General features: G+C 38.0%; 1 long non-coding RNA gene across 1 annotated transcript in view; it reads left to right on the top strand.

Moving 5' to 3' along the window:
• LOC129649878 (uncharacterized) overlaps positions 1–15124 on the top strand; it is a 278357-nt gene extending 263233 nt beyond the window's left edge. Inside the window, exons 4-5 of the long non-coding RNA XR_008713352.1 lie at positions 8665–8723; positions 14837–15124. This is a non-coding gene — a long non-coding RNA (uncharacterized LOC129649878). The remainder of the gene's footprint in view (positions 1–8664; positions 8724–14836) is intronic.
• Positions 15125–15826: the final 702 nt, after the last annotated feature.

Here is a 15826-nt window from a genome sequence, read left to right as displayed (position 1 = left end):
GCCTATCTGATCTAATGTATAATTTAAGTCCAACATTTCCTTATTGATTTTCTCTCTGGATGATATACTTAGTTTTGAAAGTGCACTGTTGAAGTCACCTACTATAAGTGTGTTGGCCGTGTCTCCTCTCAGGTCTGTTAGTATTTGCTTAATACTTCTAAGTGCCCTGACAATAGGTGCACTTATATTTATGATTTTATATCTTCTTGATGAATTGAACCCCTTATCATTATAGAATGATCATCTGTTTCTTGTTACCATTTTTGACTTAAAGTCTGTGTTGTATGCTATAAATAAAGGTAGTCATGCTTTCTTTTGATTTCTACTTATATAGAATCTCTCTTTCATCCCTTCACTTTGAATCTATTTGTCCTCAGGGGTGAGGTGAGACTTTTGTAGGCAACATAAAGTTGGGTCTTATTGTTTTATCTATCCACCTACTCTATACCTTTTGATGAGAAATTTTAACTTACAAACATTTAGAGTAATTATTGATAGATATGATATTTGACTTCCATATCCTTTTCTGGCTTACAGATAACAAAACCCTTGAAACTTCCTGTGATAAGAATATGAACACAGCTCAGTTTATTGTGCTTCTTCTTCTTTTTTTTTTTTTTACAAATTCAAGGTTTTTTGGAAACCCTGTGTCAAGCAAGTTTACTGGCACCATTTTTCAACAGTATTTGTTCACTTTGTGACTCTGTATCACAAATATTCTGATAACTCTCCCAATACTTAAAATCTTGCACCAGTGAAAATATTATAATTCACTGAAGGCTCAGATAATGGTTAACACTGTCTATCAACAAAGTATGTTATAATTAAAGTAGGTACATTGGCTTTTAGACACAATGCTATTGCACACTTAATAGACTACAGTATAGTGTAAACATCACTTTAACATGCACTGGGAAACAAAAAATTTGTGTGGCTGATTTATTGCAATATTTACTTTATTGCAGTGGTCCTTAACTGAACCTGCAGTATCTCTCAGTTATGCTTGTAATGGGAGCATCTTTTGTCATTATATTTGGTGTTTTCTTTCTGAAATCACTTCAGAACCATAAATGAGAAATGGGTACGTCATTATTCATAAGAAACCCCTTCCACCACAACTGGGTTTATGTCAGTGAGGTGAGTTCTAGAAAGCACCTAAGGATTCAGGCTGATTGCCAGGGTTCAGAGACTTGCAGGGAAATGATTTAATCAGTAAAGCCTTCATAAAACCCCAGAAGAACTGGGATCGGAGAGCTTCTGAGTTGGTGAACACTCAGAGATGGAGATTTGGGGACAGTGGCACACTTAGAATCTTGTGGGACTGAACCCTTGTGTAATCTGATGCTACATCTGGGTAGATAGGGTCAGAATTGAATTAAATTTTAGGACACCCAGATAGTGTCCCAAGCATTGCTTGATGGTATAGGGTTCCCCACTTACATTGTAAATGGATTCAGAACCATATTTAATAAATACAGGCTTATTAATCCCATCTTACTATTTTCTATTTGATTTGCAGTTCCATTTTTCTTTCCTTCCTTTCTTCTGCCTTACTTTGGAACTAGATGATTTTTTATAGTTGTATTCTTTGATTGCTTTCTCTTTAGCTTTGTGTATTTACTGTAGATTTTTGATTTGTGGTTCCAATGAGAGTGACATAAAATATAGATATAACTGTCTATCATATGGTGATAACAATTTAATTCTGAATATAAAATTTTGTCTTTTACCCTCCCCTTTTACATTTGTAAAAAAAAAGTATTAAATATTGAAGCTATAGCCGTATTATTTTTTTCATGATCTTTTTCTTTCATCGTTATTCTAGTGTTAAGTACTTAACATTACTGTGTTTTAGTATTAGGGTATTCTGAATGTTGCTATATGCTTACCTCTACCATCGCCTTGCATGTTTTTAATTTGCCCATTAGTGTCTTTTGTTTTAGCTTGAGGAACTCCTGTCAGCCTTTCTTATAATTCAGGATTAGTGATGGTGAATCTCCTCAGTTTTTGTTCATTATAGAAGGATTTTATTTCATCTTCAATTCTGATGAACAACTTTTCTGGGTATTCTTTGCTGGCAAATTCTTTATTTTAGCCCTTTGAAAATATTATCTCATTCTCTCCTGGTCTAGTAGGTATCTCCTGAAAAACCTGCTCAGAGTTTTTTGAAGGTTTCCTTACATGAGAAAAATATTTATTTCTCTTGCTGCTTTAAAAGTTATTTATTATTTTTGGTTTAAATAATCTTCTTGGGGAAGACCATTTTGGAGTGAAACTTAAAGGTGACTCTATGAGGTTCATGAAATTGTATGTTCAAATTTCTTTCCATAGTTGGGAAGTTCTCAGCCATTATTTCTTTAAATAAACTTTCCAATTCTTTCTCCCTCTTGGGCTCATTGGAAAAGACCCTGATGCTTGGAGGGATTGGGCGCAGGAGGAGAAGGGGACGACAGAGGATGAGATGGCTGGATGGCATCACTGACTGGATGCACATGAGTATGGGTGAACTCCGGGAGTTGGTAATGGACAGCAAGGCCTGGTGTGCTGGGATTCAAGGGGTCGCAAAGAATCGGACACGACTGAGCGACTGAACTGAACTGGGACTCCAGTAATTCATACATTATTCTTTTTGGTGATATCTCATTAAGGCTTTCTTAATTATTTTTCATCCTTTTTTCTTTTTGCTCTTTGAATTATATCATTTCAACTGGTTTGTCTTTTAGTTCACCAATTCTCTCTGCTGCTTGTTCAGGTCTGCTGTTTAAGCTCTCTATTTAATCTTCAGTTTAGTCATTGCATCCTTTAGATCCAAAATTTGTTTAGTTCTTTTCTAATACCTCTTTCCTGAGCTTTCAATTTTGTTCTTAAATTGTTTCCCTAATATCTTTAAATTGTTTTTCAGTGTTCTCACAGCTCTCTTAGCATCTGTCAAGCAATTATTTTGAATTATTTGTTGGCCAGTTTCTGGATATCCATTTCTTTGGGGTCACTTTCTGGAGGTTTACTGTATCCCTTTAGAGGAGACATGTTTCCCTCAAACTCTGTGATTCCGATAGCCTTCTGTAGGTGTCCATGCATTTGAAAGGGCAGTCACCTTTTCCAGACATTATGGGTGATTTTCTTTTAATGGAAGCCTTTCATTGGTGGTTAGGAAACACAACTGGATTGTGCTAGGATCATGACTCAAGTGGTACAGGATGCCCAGCATGGGCACACTGTGGCACTGTGTCTGAGGAGGGTTGTGATGGCCCTTCATTTTAGCCCACTGATCACAGCATGGATAGGTGCATGCTTCTTGATGAGTACCAAAGGGGACTACAGGGCCTATAAGGGCTGTTGGGGTCATAACAGAAGTGGTAGGACCAGTAGCTAGGGACCAGGGCAGGCACCGGTAGTGGCTGGAGCCAGTGGTATAAATACAATTAGCTGTGAGGGCAAGTTGCAGGTACCAATGCAATGGCAGTGGTCACATGTAGATAGACTCATGCAACTTGCCCTGGCCCCTACCAATAAGAACAAGGGCTGACTATGGGTTCAATTGCAAAGAAGATCTGGGTGTTAGTGTGCTCACCTATGGATTTATCCTCTATCCCTAGGTAGTCATTTTGCAGTAGGGGCCATGCAGGGTCCTAGCTTAAAGGTCTAACTAAGTTGGCACAGTGTTGCTGGCCATTGACAGAAGGCAGAGTCTGATCCAGAACTGTAAGTAGCTGTGGGAGCCCAAGACGCCAATGATGTACTCTTCTGTGGCCACACACTCTTTTCCCTGAGTGCACCACAGTGAGGGCCAGTTCTGGAAGTTAGGCTGGGAACATCCTGGAGCACTGCTAGAGGGGCTATCTATAAGTGTACATGGCATTGCCACCCAGTTACAGAAAGCAGAGATCGATTCCTACACATCAGTAGCAATGGGGTCTCTGTCAGTGTATTCAACCAGGGCTGCATAATATTTTGGCTAAAAAGTTTCCATAACATCTTATGGAAAAACCCATATAGACTTTTTGGATAACCCAATACCTTCCAGGTATGCTGCAGTGGAAGCCAATGGTATGCATCAGGCTGGTGGCATGCAGGTGCAGAGCCCTGGGTGGATGAGCCCTGAGCACAGGCACACTATCAACTGAAAGTGCCTAGGCTGGGGCCTTGCACTTGTGCAGCTGTAGGTATGTAGGCTGGTAAGGGATCCAGGCAGATTCAGAGAGCTACGATGGCTACCCGTGTGGGTCTGGACTCCAACAGGGGGTGGGGCCACATGCTCAGGGAGGATCTGAAGTGTATATTAGAACATAAATATCTTTGGGGTAGCTGGTGGGATCTGTTCAGCCCGCTGGTGACTTCTTCAATGGCAGAAGTGGTTGAATGTCTTCAGAGCACGTCTCTGTGAACTGAAATGGGTCGCAATTATGTTCACTGGTAATAGCTTCTGCTTTTCTTCCTTTTTCCTAGGTAGTTATTCAGGCCATTCTACACTGTTGTTTAGTTGCTAAGTCATGTGTGACTCTTTTCTGATCCCATGGACTGTAGCCCACCAGGCTCCTCTGTGATGGGGTTTCCCAAGCAAGAATAATGGAGTGGTTTGCCAGGCTCTTCTTCAGGGTATCTTTTCAACACAGGGATCAAACCCATGTCCAGCATTGGCAGGTGGATTCTTTACAGTGAGCCACTAGAAAACCCTGTATGGTGGCTTCACCTTGGCCAAGTTCTCTGGGCCATGGGTCAGCCAAGTTTGCTCTGTTTTTTAAGAACTCACAAAATCAGCTGAGGAAAATTATTAATAGCATCCTACCATCTTGAGAATCAACTTTTGCACCCTGCTCCCTTCACTTCAAATATGAAGAGAAAAATAGACAATGCTATGATTGTATCAATGAACACTATGGTGCAATTTAGTGTTTGTGCAGATTTGTGTCACTGTTCTAGGAAAAGGGCTATACAATTAAGAAGGTTGAATGAATGGGAAGTAATTTTCCCTATCCCCTTAAGTCATAAAGTTATCAAATTGATAGTATCATCAAGGTAGTACGTGTCAAAACTGGACCTTCACATAGTACTGGGAGAAGCTATAAAGCTAGTTGCTCACTCCACTTCTTTCTCTCCAGTGAGAGGCTCTCTTATGAGCTGGGAAGTTCCTTCTTAGTGCCAAACAATGCTGGCTTAGGTGATGTAATGATACAGGAAAAATTAAGTTGTCTGTATTTTTATGTGATTATTTTTAGCATTTTTTTCCCATGGTATTGCTAAAACTTTTGAAGGAATCTAGATGTCTCATGGAGCTATTTTTATTCATGGATAGCTAATTGTTGATCTTTGTGTCAGGATAGGGAATCTTGGAACTCCTATTTCACCATTTTTTCACAGAATTTGCGAAAAGCTTCTTCACATGAACCTTGGCAATGATTTTTTTGGATTTGACATCTAAAGCACAAGCAACAAATGGGACTATAACACATTAAAATGCTTCCTCACAGCAAAAGAAACAATCAACAAAATGAAAAGATGACCAATGGTGTTGGGAGAGAATATTTTCAAATCACATATCTGATAAGTGGTTACTATCCACAATAAATAAAAGCCTCGTACAACTCAACAGCAAAGAACAAATAATACAATGTAAAAATGGGCAAAGGACCTGGAAGTGACATTTTTTTTTTTAAGAAGGTCAACAGGGACACAAAAAGGTACTCAACATCACTAATTATTCAGTTCAGTTCAGTCACTTAGTTGTGTCCGACTCTTTGCGACCCCATGAATCGCAGCACACCAGGCCTCCCTGTCCATCACCAACTCCTGGAGTTCACTCAGACTCACGTCCATCGAGTCAGTGATGCCATCCAGCCATCTCACCCTCTGTCGTCCCCTTTTATTATTAGGGAAACACAAATCAAAATCAAAATGAGATGTCACTTCATACCTTTTGGAATAGCTGTCACCAAAATGACAAGAGATAGAAAGTATCAGTAAGGATGCACAGAAAAGGCAACTTACAGAACGGGAGAGAATACTTAAAAATAAGGAGACTGATGAGATTAATTTTCAAAATACAAAAACAGGTCAGTAACAAAACACAGCTCAATCAAAAAATGGGTAGAAGATCTAAGTAGTCATTTCTCTAAATATACACAGATAGCCAAGAGGCACATGAAAAAGATGCTCAATATTGCTAATCATTAGAATGCAAATCAATCAAAATGCAAATCAAAACTGTGATGCAGTATCACCTCCAGAGAAAATCAGAATTCAAAAAGATACATGTACCCCACCATGTTCAAAGCAACAATATTTACGATAGCTAAGGCACGGGAGCACCCTCTCAACATATGAATGAATAAAGGTGTAGTATAACTACACAATGAAACATTATTCCGTCATTACCAAGAAGGAAATAATGCCATTTGTAGCAACATGGATAGACCCAGAGATTATCATAGAAAGTAAGGTAAGCCAAAGACAAATATCACATGATATCACTTACATGTGGAATCTAAAAAAATTATACAAATGAACGTATTTGCAAAACAGAATGACAGACATAGAAAGCAAACTTGTGGTTACTGAAAGGAAAAGGTTGAGAGGAATAAATTAGGAGTTTAAGATGAACATATACATACTACTATATTTAGAATAGATAACCAATAAGGACCTACTATATACCACAGGTGGAGAAGGCAATGGCACCCCACTCCAGTACTCTTGCCTGGAAAATCCCATGGATGGAGGAGCCTGGTAGGCTGTAGTCCATGGGGTTGCTAAGAGTCAGACACAACTGAGCAACTTCCCTTTCACTTTTCACTTTCATGCATTGGAGAAGGAAATGGCAACCCACTCCAGTGTTCTTGCCTGGAGAATCCCAAGGATGTGGGAGCCTAGTGGGCTTCCATCTATGGGGTCGCAGAGTTGGACACGACTGAAGCGACTTAGCAGCAGCAACATATAGTACAGGAACTTAATATCTTGTAATAATCTGTAATGGAAGAAAATGTAAAAAATTATTTATATACATTTATAATTGAATCACTGTGCTGTACCTCTGAAACTAACACAAAATTTAAAAACAAAAAAAAAACTAAAAGTTGTAATAAGTAAAAGTAGAATTACCCTATGATCTAGAAGTCCCACTTTTGTGTGTGTGTGTGTGTGTGTGTGTGTGTGTGTAGCCAAAGAGGTAGAAATCATGATCTCATAGAAGTATCTATACTATGTTCATTGCAGCATTACTTACAGGAGACCTGTGACAAGACATAGAAATACCCTGAGTGTCAGACAAATGAATGAAGAGATTGTGGTACACAAATAGAATACTATTCAGCCACACTTAAGAAGGCAATATTGCCATTTGTGATAGCACTATGCCCTCAAGGGCTACCTGTGTTAAATGAATGAGTTATAGAGAGAAAGGTAAATACTACATGATTTCATTAAATGTAGAAACTAAAAAAGCCACTCATTGAAACCGATTAGATTTGTGGTTGGCAGATGTGGTGTTTGGGGGTGAGAGAGTTCAGTAAAGATGCCAAAAATTCCAGTTACAATTTCTAGGAATGTACATTACATAGATATTACTGCTCTCTATAGTTAATATTCATGTCTGTAGTTAATATTGTACATTTGAAAGTTGATAAGAGTAAATCTTAAAAGTTCTCATCACAAGGAAGATTTAAAAATGCAGCCATGTGAGTTGATGGATGTTAACTAATCCTATTGTGGTAATCATTTTGCAATATATGTATACACATATATAAAATGATTTCGTTGTACATCTTAAACTTATACAAAGTTATATGTTAAATACTGGGAAGAAAACAAAAAAAATGAAAACGCTTATAGTTTTTCTTAGTAATAAATAATGTTTCATTATTTTTAGAATTTAGATCTAAGGAAAGGGAAGAGAACAACGTCTTACTGAGTGCCTAATAGTGGTTAATTCCTACGTACAAATAATTTTGGTTAAAATCTAATGAGTTAGGTAATATATTTAAAAGTTTACAGATATAAAATTTTCATCTGATTAAAAATTTATACTCTTTCCTACCTATGCCCTATCTTGTTATTGAACATTTAATGGTATTCTGTGGCTGCTGCTGCTAAGTCACTTTAGTCGTGTCCGTCTCTGTGTGACCCCATAGACGGCAGCCCACCAGGCTCCCCCATCCCTGGGATTCTCCAGGCAAGAACACTGGAGTGGGCTGCTATTTCCTTCTCCAATGCATGAAAGTGAAAAGTGAAAGTGAAGTCGCTCAGTCGTGTCCAACTCTTAGTGACCCCATGGACTACAGCCTACCAGGCTTCTCCATCCATGGGATTTTCCAGGCAAGAGTACTGGAGTAGGGTGCCATTGCCTTCTCCGAATGGTATTCTACTTCTTTGTAAAGATTGTTCTTGAAAGAATGAATCAATGAGAAGTGACAAAAAACTTGTCCTTCTAATCACTTGATTCATTCATTCTTTCAAGAAAGAATTTTTGGTATCTATTATGTTTTAAACACTGTGCTTCTTTTAGTTAGTTGCTTGGAATACAAAATGAACAAGCTTGTTTCATCATGGAGATATTAGTCACAGCAGTTGGTCTAATTCTGACTTGAGTGATTCCATTTTCACATGCTTAAATCTTTCTTCTCAAGAAGGGAGGTGATTAAACATGACAATTTCATTTTCACTTTTTTTCAGCTAGGCTGCTGTTGTGCACCCTCTTAGAAATGTTTCTACTTCAGAGAAGATGAACTGATGTGAGTACTTTGTAGGTGTTCAAATATTAAACAATTCATAAGCTACTTCAGGATTTAATACGGAGACTAGGAGCTCCCTTGGGTTCTTAGGACTTTGTTGCTTAAAAAAAGCATTTTGCATACTAAAGCAAAGGTAAAATCCTAAATGCTTTCTACTTCCAGAGTATATCACAATCTAAATTTATTCATGACTGTGCTGCTGATATTTAAGTAAATCATCAGCCTGTTATATTTAACTTTTAGCTGAACCTTTTAGTCTTAGCAAAATATGTAGAAGACATTGTATTCCATGGTTACAAAAAGCCAGCATCAATCATCTCATGAATTCTTCTCAGATATCCTCAGAAGTTATATAGGACCTACTGTTAAATCTGTATGTGCATGGTCATAACACACCAAATTCTGAAAGTTAGAGCTTTAGTACATGGATAGTTGCATGAGGCAACACTATTGAATTTAATTGAATATTCAATTCAATTCAACTATTGAATATTCGGTGGACTCTTGAACAATGTAGGGGGTTGGGGTTACTGACTTCCTCACATTTGAAAATCCATGTAGAACTTCTGATTTCCCTGAAATTTAACTAATAGTCCTGTTGTTGACCAGAGGCCTTACAGATCAGTTGATTACATAAACAGATGAAAAGCACATATTTTATATGTTTTATATATTATATAGTATATTCTTATAAAGTAGCCTAAAGAATGTTATTAAGAAACTTATAAGGAAGAGAAAATATATTTACTGTACTGAAAGTTTGTTCAGTGTTTAAAAAATGAATCATTTGTTAATGCCTACATAAATATTGCCTTGTGGGGTACAAAACACTACAGATGTCATATTACTAAGACTAGACACGAAATATGTGAGAAATTCATGTTTATGTCTATAACAATTCATGAATGATAACAAAGCAGTAGTAATATGATTGCCTAATGGAAGCCTAGTATAATCAATATGATTTCTTCACAGCTACCTAGCTTTTACATTAATGAATGAATCACTGTAAAATTTATATGGAATACAATAGTACAGTAATATTCATACTATAGTACTGCAAACAGTTACATTTTTAAAACACACTGCTTACCTGTGATGATAGGCTGATGGGCAGTTTTTCCAATTAGGAGAGATAGAGGTATACTGTCCAGTAGGGCAATTCTTTAAAAGCCAAGCTATAAAAGAATAAGAAAACTAGCATATTAATAATTTCATATTAGAAATCACCCACCTTCTACATATTTAAAAACACATTAATCTCTACATTCTTGCAATATACTTCTTGAAAAACATCTGTCTATAAATGAACTCATGGAACTCAAACATCAACTGTATCTACTAGTAGGAGGGTCACAAGAAATAAGAAAAACTCCATATTTAAATTCAATTGTGATCAATAATTAACCTTTAATAAATAACTCACAAATATTTTTTGTTAAAGTTCTAGAGAGGGAGACGATAATGCAACAGAAGGCTAGCTTTTGGATCTTTAAGAATTCACACATAAGAATCCAGAACTGGGTAGAAAAATTCTGGATAGTAAGTATCCATATAAGCCCCTGGAAAAAAAACTATTAAGACATATTAATAATACATGAGTGTTACAGTGGCTGTGTGGAAACTATCAGAGGGTACTAAGAGGACAATTCAAACGGCCTATGAAAGGAAGAATACCCCAAATCTGAGTTATTCCTTGGGAATCACAGCAACAAAACACAAGATTTATATGGGAAAGTAAATTAGATTATAATGAGATCTAAGATCATGGTATCTGGTCCCATCACTTCATGGGAAATAGATGGGGAAACAGTGTCTGACTTTATTTTTGGGGCTCCAAAATCACTGCAGATGGTGATTGCAGCCATGAAATTAAAAGACACTTACTCCTTGGAAGGAAAGTTATGACCAACCTAGATAGCATATTCAAAAGCAGAGACATTACTTTGCCAACAAAGGTCCATCTAGTCAAGGCTATGGTTTTTCCAGTGGTCATGTAGGGATGTGAGAGTTGCACTGTGAAGAAAGTGAGTGCCAAAGAATTGATGCTTTTGAACTGTGATGTTGGAGAAGGCTGTTGAGAGTCCCTTGGACTGCAAGGAGATCCAACCAGTCCATCCTAAAGAAGATCAGTCCTGGGCATTCATTGGAAGGACTGATGCTGAGGCTGAAATTCCAATACTTTGGCCACCTCATGCAAAGAGCTGAGTCATTGGAAAAGACCCTGATGCTGGGAGGGATTCGGGGCAGGAGGAAAAGGGGACGACAGAGGTGAGATGGCTGGATGGCATCACCAACTCTATGGACATGAGTTTGGGTGAACTCTGGGAGTTGGTGATGGACAGGGAGGCCTGGTGTGCTGCAATTTATGGGGTTGCAAAGAGTCGGACACGAATGAGTAACTGAACTGAACTGATATTTTACCTTCCCTGGTGGCTCAGATAGTAAAGCATCTGCCTGCAATGCGGGAGACACAGGTTTTATCCCTGGGTTGGGAAAAGCCTCTGGAGAAGGAAATGGCAACCCACTCAGGTACTTTGGCTTGGGAAATCCCATGGATGGAGGAGCATAGTAGGCTACAGTCCATGGGGTCGAAAAGAGTCAGACACAACTGAGCAACTTCACTTTTGCTTTTTTTTTTCTTTCTTTTCTATACTTTATGTAGCAATAAGGTGGACTAACATATTTAAGGTACTCAAAACAAGATTTGAGGAGTTCCTACTAAGCATATCTGATTATCAGCTGAAACCCATATGGTTTTTGCCTGCTACATTCTTCACTGACTGTTAGAAGCCTAGGTAACTCTTAATTGGGCTGGAAAAGCCAAACGCCTGTAAAATCTCAAAAATGACTCATGAGAACATCTCTTGATGGAAGGGATCCACGATGAGGAAAAATTTCTGGGAAAGGAATCAAAATAGAATAGGACACAGACAATAAAGTGAAAAATTTTAGATAAAAGTGGAGGAAAAAAACACAGCCTGGAAATCTGAGGGGGAAAAAAAACTGCCATATTTTTAAACAAAGCACACAATTATATAGAGAGCTTTGTGAGCTATGAAAACCACCTTCAAACATACCTTCTTATAAAAGTTTGGGAAACTCAATTCATGTAAAAATACAAAAGTATTAAGGCCAGATACCATATAAAGTACAAATATAAGAAAATAAAAAATAGACTAAGGAGCAGACTAATAGTCTTTCAGAAAAACATATCCATGCCAGAAATGCATGCCCAGAAACCATTAATAATCTAATGTATATTTCAAGATAAGCTAAGTAGGTTAGATATTTATGCAGACATGAAAGTATATCATAAATAAAAATTCAGAAATAAGATGAAGTGTAAATTAAAAAAAAAAGTCATAAGAATATTGTAAAAGGAGAATGGGAACAAATAAACACAATATAATGCCTCAGTAGCAACTGACAGTACCAAATGAGGAAATTTTCTAAATTAAAAGTAAAATATTTGAGAAAAAGTATCAGTTACTGAAGGTAAGCACACGCAAAGAAGATCTAATATACAGATAACTGTAGTACCTGAAGGTGAGCATCTCATCAAGGACATGGAACATATAAAAAGATAATTAAAACTATGATTAAAAAAACTATAGTAAAAGAGTTTTGAATGTCCTTTTTGAAAGAGAAAACAGGGCTTCCTTGGTGGTTCAATGGTTAAGAATTCACTTGCCAATGCAGGGCACATGGGTTCAATCCTTGGTTCAGGAGGATTCCACGTGCAACTAAGCCCCTGTACCACAACCACTGAGCCAACTCTCTAGAGCCGGCAAGCTGCAAGTACTGAGCCCACACACCTAGAGCCTGTGCTCCGAAACAGAAGGAGCCACTGCAGCGAGAAGCCCACGTATCTCAGAGAAAAATAGCTCCCATTCACCACAACCAAAGACAGCTTGCACAGCATCAAAGACCGAGCACAATCAAAAGTAAATACGTAAAATTTTGAAATTTATGAAAGAGAAAACAATATGGAATGGCCAACACATTTTTATAAAATGATTGAACTTAGTAGAAAAACAAACAACAACAAAAAAACTTGGGCCATCAAGCAACAAGGTTTATACAACAAACTGAACTAAGACTGCTACATGGATAACATATTTACAATACTCAAAAAAAAATATATGACAAAAAGGTTTCCTAATCACAAAATTGATCTTCATTCCAAAGAGCTATTAACTATTAGTAATGTATAAGCATTAATTAGACATTGTTCCCATGAGATTTTTCTCAGTTACCTCATAGTGAAAGAGATTCAGGCAAAGACAAAAACACTAGCAAAGTAATGGTCAAAATTCTCCAAGCCAGGCTTCAACAGTACGTGAACCATGAACTTCCAGATATTCAAGCTGGATTTGGAAAAGGCAGAGGAACCAGAGATCAAATTGCCAACATCCACTGGATCATTGAAAATGCAAGAGAGTTCCAGAAAAATATCTACTTCTGCTTTATTGACTATGCCAAAGCCTTTGACTGTGTGGATCACAATAAACTGTGGAAAACTCTTCAAGAGATGGGACTACCACACCAGCTGACCTGCCTCCTGAGAAACCTGTATGCAGGTCAGGAAGAAACAATTAGAACTAGACATGGAACAACAGACAGGTTCCAAATTGGGAAAGGAGTATGTCAAGCCTGCATATTGGCATGCTGCTTATTTAACTTATAAGAACAGCACATCATGCAAAATGCCAGACTGGATGAAGCATAAGCTGGAATCAAGACTGCCAGGAGAAATATCAATAACCTCAGATAGGCAGATAACAGCACCCTTATGGCAGAAAAAGCAAAGAAAAACTAAAAAGCCTCTTGATGAAAGTGAAAGAGGAGAGTGAAAAAGTTGTCTTAAAACTCAACATTCAGAAAACTAAGATCATGGCAAAAAGATGGGGAAACAATGGAAACAGTGACAGACTTTATTTTTTGGGGCTCCAAAATTACTGCAGATGGTGATTACAGCCATGGAATAAAAGGCACTTGCTTTTTGGAAAAAAAAGCTATGACCAATACAGACAGCATATTAAAAAGCAGAGACATCACCAACAAAGGCCTGTCTAGTTAAAGCTATGGATTTTCCAGTAGTCCTGTATGGATGTGAGAGTTGGACTATAAAGAAAGCTGAGACCCAAAGAATTGATACTTTTGAACTGAGGTTTGGAGAAAACTCTTGAGAGTCCCTTGGACTGCAAAGAGATCCAACCAGTCCATCCTAAAGGAAATCAGTCCTGAATAATTGTTGGAAAGACTGACGCTGAAGCTGAAACTCCAATACTTTGGCCACTTGATGTGAAGAACTGACTCACTGGAAAAGACCCTGATGCTGAGAAAGATTGAATGGGGGAGGAGAAGGGGATGACAAAGGATGAGATGGTTGGATGGCATCACCGATGCAATGGACATGAGTTTGAGCAAGCCTCGAGAGTTGGTGATGGACAGGGAATCCTGATGTGCTGCAGTCCATGGGGTCGCAAAGAGTCAGACACGTCTGAGCAACTGAACTGGAGTGAGAAAACTGTTGACCTTAGTACTAGTGGTAAGACTTATATAAATAATTATTTCTAGATCTAAAAATGAAGTCTTAAAAAAGATTTTATTGTGTGTAATGTCTGTATTATCTGCTATTGTAGATATTGTGTAAATATTACAGTTTGGGGAGAATAGTCTTGTGGACTCTGTGAGAGAGGGAGAGGGTGGGAGGATTTGGGAGAATGGCATTGAAACATGTAAAATATCATGTATGAGGCGAGTTGCCGGTCCAGGTTCGATGCACGATGCTGGATGCTTGGGGCTGGTGCACTGGGACGACCCAGGGGGATGGAATGGGGGGGAGGAGGAAGGGGGGTTCGGGATGGGGAACACATGTATACCTGTGGCGGATTCATTTTGATGTTTGGCAAAACTAATACAGTTATGTAAAGTCTAAAAATAAAATAAAATTAAAAAAAAAAGAAAAATTTAAACTGTTTTCAGTAACCATCATTAGTATTAGACATTATTTGAATCTTATTCCCAAACTGTTCATACATAATATGCTATCAACAAAATGAGTAATGATGGAATATTCTAATTTTACTATCTTCTGTATTCTTTAGATCCAAGGTCTCTGTGTGGAAGAAAAAGGATATGTATAGATACAATATGAATATAATGTTGAAAAGATGAAGTGAAAACCCTATGCTGCTGCTGCTGCTGCTGCTGCTAAGTCGCTTCAGTCATGTCTAACTCTGTGCGACCCCATAGACGGCAGCCCACCAGGCGCTCCCATCCCTGGGATTCTCCAGGCAAGAACACTGGAGTGGGTTGCCATTTCCTTCTCCAATGCATGAAAGTGTTAAAATAAAGTGAAGTCGCTCAGTTGTGTCCGACTCCTAGTGACCCCATGGACTGCAGTGCACCAGGCTCCTCCATCCATGGGATTTTCCAGGCAAGAGTACTGGAGTGGGTTGCCATTGCCTTCTCCAAACCCTATAATTAGGTGTATATTAGAACTGAATCAAGATGAGATAAGAATGCCTTCTTAAATGAACAATTCAAAGAAATAGGGGAATATAATAGAATGGGAAGGACTAGAGATCTCTTCAAGTAAATAGGAAATATCAAGGGAACATTTCATCAAGAATGGGCACGATAAAAGACAGAAACACTATGGACCTAACAGAAGCAGAAGAAATTAAGAAGTGGTGGCAAGAATACACAAAACTATACAAAAAAGGTCATAATGACCCAGATAACCACAATTCTGTGGTCACTCCCCTAGAGCCAGACATCCTGGAGTATAAAGTCACGTGGGCCTTAGGAAACATTATTATGAACAAAGTTAGTGGAGATGATGGAATTCCAGCTGAACTATTCAATCCTAAAAGATGATGTGATGCTGTGAAAGTGCTGTACTCAATATGTCAGCAAATCTGGAAAACTCAATAGTGGCCACAGGACTGGATAAAGTCAGTTTTCATTCTAATCCCAAAGGTGGGCAATGTCAAAGACTGTTCCAACTATTGTACAATTGCACTCATCACATGATACAGCAATTTTATATTCAAAATCCTTCAAGCTATGTAAAATCTGTTACTGCTTTCACT

This window comes from Bubalus kerabau, chromosome 4 (genome assembly GCF_029407905.1).
Source record: "Bubalus kerabau isolate K-KA32 ecotype Philippines breed swamp buffalo chromosome 4, PCC_UOA_SB_1v2, whole genome shotgun sequence".
In the NCBI taxonomy this organism is placed as follows: Eukaryota; Metazoa; Chordata; class Mammalia; order Artiodactyla; family Bovidae; genus Bubalus; species Bubalus kerabau.
Note: the sequence above shows the minus strand (reverse complement) of the source record. Positions and strands in the feature narration are given on the sequence as shown.